Source organism: Mobula birostris, chromosome 13, assembly GCF_030028105.1.
Source record: "Mobula birostris isolate sMobBir1 chromosome 13, sMobBir1.hap1, whole genome shotgun sequence".
NCBI classification, from domain to species: Eukaryota; Metazoa; Chordata; class Chondrichthyes; order Myliobatiformes; family Myliobatidae; genus Mobula; species Mobula birostris.
In genome coordinates, this window is record NC_092382.1 from 77,242,687 (window position 1) to 77,248,014 (window position 5,328).

The 5,328-nt window shown below is 43.6% G+C and overlaps 1 non-coding gene across 1 annotated transcript; it reads right to left on the reverse strand.

Moving 5' to 3' along the window:
* Nucleotides 1-2,923: 2,923 nt before the first annotated feature.
* Nucleotides 2,924-3,037, reverse strand: trnal-cag (transfer RNA leucine (anticodon CAG)). The gene is made up of 2 exons: nucleotides 3,000-3,037; nucleotides 2,924-2,958 (listed from the first exon to the last, which is right to left on the reverse strand). It is a non-coding gene; the product is annotated as a tRNA-Leu (tRNA).
* Between the last annotated feature and the right edge of the window lie 2,291 nt (nucleotides 3,038-5,328).

The following is a 5,328-nucleotide window of genomic DNA, read 5'->3' on the forward strand; positions in this document are numbered from 1 at the left end:
AAATCGGGATATCGTTCTTTTACATGAGAAACATATCTGACGGTGGAGTTGCGTGCATTCTCGGTCAGGCCTGTAATGAGGGAATTTGTTTGCCTAGCACCACGCCTCTACCACTCATTCTCCCACTTTGCGCTTTTCTTGTGAAAGCCTCACACACCGGTCCCCAACCACTCCAAATCTTAATACTAGAGATTGGCTACGTCCTCCGTATCTTTCCCGGGGTCACTGTTCGACAGGAAGTTGAGCATAAAATTCACAGTCTGGATAAACAGGACAAGCCACAACCGGACGGGCGAGGACAAAGTGGTGTCTGAAGAAGAGCCCAGATGATTTGTTGTTTAAGGCTTTTAATGACCGTAAATAGTAGGAAAGTTACGATCATGGAACGGCAGTTTGACCAGACGGTGGGCAAATGTGTTTTAATCCAGACTGTCGACTACGCGACGGGACAACTGGAAGAAGTAGAGAGGCTCCTAAACTTAGACAGATCAGGACAACGGACAACGCAGTGGCAGAAAGAACACAGAGTTCTCTAGATCAGGGAAGTGAGCGGTGTTTTCTGTTGCAACTGGGGAGAATATTTCAGCTTCACTGATAGAGGTGTGAACAATTTCGCATGTTCGACCATGTTCAATCCTGTGTCAAGTTGTCTCTGAGAGAGGGATTAAATCTCAAAAAAAAAACTATAGCGGGATTGGTCGCCCTGGAATAATACATAATATAACAATTAATATTGCTATGGTCACTATCATTTCGTTTACGTTGCACTGTATGTTCTGTTATACATATTGATTTTTGACCGCTGTGTTATTGTGGTCCTGCATGGATTTTATTGTGTTTCCTGGATGCCCGTGAGAAGGTGAACCCCATTGTTGTACATGCTGATATATGCATATATACGCTGTGATGACAAATTTACTTTCTACTTTGAACTTTGAACTAGTTGGGCCGGAGGCTATTTTCTGTACTGTACGTCTTAAAACATCTGCTTTGAAAAATAAGGAAGAGTAGCCTGTTAAACCACAGAAGGTGAACATCATCCAGTCCGGAATGATCAATGCGGTATTCCCACATTCAGATTGTTGTTAAACGCACGATCTGAGCTCCGCGGCAGATGTACGCCTAAGAACGACGATGTAAACTGCCGTTTCAATATAGAGACCAACAACGTGTCTGAATGGCACCGATGTCTTTCAGTCCAACCAACAGCCACGGCTGGGAAGGTGACACAGACCACAGACACTCTTCACCGCGGCCTCTTTCTCTTCAAACTCCGCAGCTTGAATCCGAGGTCATGTGACCCGTTGTACTGCTCTCTGCTGTGACGAAAACAAAATCTTTATATTTCTACCAAACGGACCGTGCTTTGATGACTGCAATAACATTATAGTGATTGAATTGTGCATTTGTAAAGCACAGTTGTTGTCAGGAGTGGGGTTCGATCCCACCATTCTAGGTGGCGACCAGAGCACTCACGTTTACGAGGAAGCGATGTTCTCGCCTTAAGTCTGGGGCCTTAGACCACTCGGATACCCTGACAACCCTGCAGTAATCTCTTCACATCGAACATAAACAGCTGTGTTTCAGAAGAGTCTGTATGACTGTTTTGGTGAGAGAGTATGCATACAAACACACAGTATATCCTGGGATTTGAAATGAAAATAGACATGTTGCATTTCCTCAGGTTGCCAAGCATGTGCGAAATTAAAACATACGGCAGGTCAGCACTGGAACATGTAGTGCATACAGTTCAGGCTATCTGTCATAGAAAGAGTGACAAGGCTTTCGAGAGGGCAGAAAGGGTTTACCAAGATGCTACCTGAATTAGACAATTTGTGCGATAATGAGACTTTGGTCAAACTTGTGTTATTTTCTCTGAAGTAGCGGAGGGCGAGCGGGAATCTGATAGATGTTTCTGAGACTACGAGAGGCATAAATAAAGTAGAGCACAGAGAGATTATCTGCATCCCACGGTCGACATGGCTTATACCATCGGGCATACATTTCAACTAAGAGGGGATAATTTTCAAGAATATGCGACAATACCCCGTCACTCAATGTGGGCAAGACCAGGGAAGTGATTGTGCTCTTCACTAGAGGGAAAAATAAAGGTCCATGAACCAGTTCTCATCGAAGGATCAGAGGTGGAGAGCGGAAGTAACTTTAAATGGGTTGGCAATACAATTTCCTCTACTTTCTTAGGAGACTGCGGAGAGTCGGCGTGACATTAAAAAGCTAGACGATCTTCTATAAATGTGTAGTGGAGAGTATATTGTCTGCCTGCATCACGACCTGATACGGCAACAGGAAGGCCTTTGAAGAAAAATCTTAAAAACAAGTTAGTGGATTCGGCCCAGTCCATCACGGGTAAAGCTCTGCCAAACATTAAGCTAATCTACATAAACCGGTGTCATCGGAAAGCAGCATCCATCAACAGAGATCCTCACCCACCGGCCCTGCTCTATTGTCGCTGCTGCCGTCAGGTAGAAGGTAGAAGGCACACGAGCCTGAGGACTCACTCGCTCCACCAGGTTCAAGAACAGTCACTATCCATCAAACATCAGGCTTTTGATCAAAAGGTGATAACTTACAATCACGTGGCTCACATTTCCGACAACCAATGATTTCACTTTAAACGCTTTTATATATTATTAGCTGAGTCTGTCTGGAAGGTCTCAAAAGGCCAGGCAGCATCTACGGAGAAGAGTAAACAGTCGACATTTCGGTCCGAGATCCTCCACTAGGGAATTCTTTCTGAAGAAATCCGGCACCCAGGATTGGATGTACGATGATCTGTTGTGTTGTGATGTGCCGTGACGAAATCACAATCTTTTCTTTCTACCGTTTTTCTAATTCACACAAACAACCCACGTTTTCTTCGCAGTAATAACATCCTCTCGATTGAATGTTTAATGACAAAAGATGTCAGGAGTGGGATTCGAACCCACGCCCCCAGATGGAGACCAGAACACTCGTGCTTGTAAGAAGGACTTTCATTCCCTGAGTCTGGCGCCTTAGACCGCTCGGCCACCCTGATAACTTTACGTCAGCCACTACACATCCAATACAAATGGTTGTGTTTGAGAACAGATTGAATGCCTGATTTGAGAACAAAGTTATATACACACAAACATACTCTGGGAATCGGAAATGAAAACGAGCTTGTTACAGTTTTCTCAGGTTAGGCAGCACCTGTGGAAAGAGAAGCAGTGTTAAAATTACAGATCGAAACTCGTTAGACACGTATAAGCAGAAATTTGGGAAGGAGGTTGTAATGGTGATGAGAACGCTTGGGAGACTCGGTGTCTTCACACGTAGGGAAGTGAGGAAATAGACGTTTATGGTAGGACTCAATCTGACACTCCTGGATGAGAGGTGATCATGTCCAAGTCAACAGAAACTTGAACACAGGAGGTGAAATTGTAACGGGGAGCGCAGCTTTACAGATGGACGTTGGTAAGTAGAATATAAAGTCCGATGCAGAGTCTGATGATTATGGAAGAAAGAGAAGCTGTGACAAGATTCAGAACAATATAAGCGATCTTGCAGAAAGGCCATTCAGTCAACTCTGCCTGTTTCATCATTCCATCATGACTGAATAATTACCCCTGTAAACCACATTCTCCTATCTTTTCAGGCATAGGGAGCTTTAGTTTTCAAGAGATATTGGCGATCTAGTTAAGTAAAAGAGAGAGGTGAATACTAGGTATAGGCTACAAGGAACAAATGAGGCACTTGAAGAGTATAGAAAATGTGAGAAAATACTAAAGAAGGAAATCAGGGAGGCAAAAAGAAAATATGGGGTTATTTTGGCAGATAATGTGAAGGTAAGTCTGAATAGTTTCTACAATTTTATTAAGAGCAAAAGGATAGTAAGGGACAAAATTGGTCCCCTAAAAGATTAAAATGGTTGTCTATGTGTGGATCCTCACGGGATGAGGGAGATCTTAAACAGTTTTTTTTTTTTGCATTGGTATTTACTGAGGAAACTGGCATAGCATAAATGGAAGGAAGGGAAACAAACAGCAGTGTCAATGAACATATAGAGATTAAAGAGGAGGAGATGCTTGCTTCCTTACAGCGAATAAAGTTAGATAAATCCCCCGGGCCGGACAGGATATCTCCTCGGGCATTGTGAGAGGTTGGATTAGAAATTGCAGGGGCCGTGGCAGAAATATGTAAGATGTCCTTAGCCACGAGGATGGTGCCGGTGGATTGTAGATTGTACGTTGTTCCATCTCTGACTGGAGGCCTGTGACTCCTACAGTGCCGCAGGGATCAGTGCTGGGTACGTTTTTTGTTTCTTGTCTATATCAACCATCTGAATGATAATGTGATTTACTGGATATTTGCAGACGACAACATGATTGGAGGGGTAGTGGACAGCGAGAAAGCTCATGTTGTTCCGTTGAACAAAAAAAGGCTCCAGAAGTAAACCAGATAATTACAAGCCGGTGAGCCTGACATCAGTAGTAGGTAAATTACTGGAAGGTGTTCTGAGAGTTCGGATATAGTAGTATTTGGATAGCCAAGGGCTGATTAAGGACAGTTAGCATAGCTTTGTGCGTGGTAGAGCGTGTTTGACGAATCTTGTAGAGTTTTTCAAGGAGGTTACCAAGAAAGTAGATGAAGGAAAGGCTGTGCGTGTTGCCTACATGGACTTTAGTAAGGCCTTTGGCAAGATCCCACGTGGGAGGTTAGATCAGAAGGTTCAGAAACTAGGCATCCATGGAAAGAATGTAAACTGGATTCGAAATTGGCTGTGTGGGAGAAGACAGAGAGTAGTAGTGGATGATTGCTTCTCAGACTGGAGGCCTGTGACTTGTGGTGTGCCTTAAGGATCTGTGCTGGGACCATTGTTGTCTGTTGTTTATATCAATGATCTAGATGAAAATGTGATAAATTGGATCAGCAAGTTTTCTGATGACACTACGATTGGAGGATTTGTGGACAGCGAGGAAGGTTTTCAAAGTTTGCAGAGGGATCTGGACCAACTGTAAAAAATGGGCCAGAAAATGGCAGATGGAATTTAATGCAGACAAGTATGAGGTGTTACATTTTGGAAGGACAAATGAAAGTAGGACGTAAATGGTAGAGCACTGAGCAGTGCGGAGGAGCAAAAGGATCTGGAAGTTCAGATACATAATTCCCTGAAAGTGGCGTCACTGGTAGACAGGGTTGTAGAGAAACTTCTGGCATCCTGGCATTCACAAATCAAGGTATTGAGTATAGGAATTGGGAGGTTATGGTGAGGTTGTATAGGATATTGGTGAGGCCAAATTTGGAGTATTGTGTGTAGTTCTGGTCACCTAACTATAGGAAGAATAT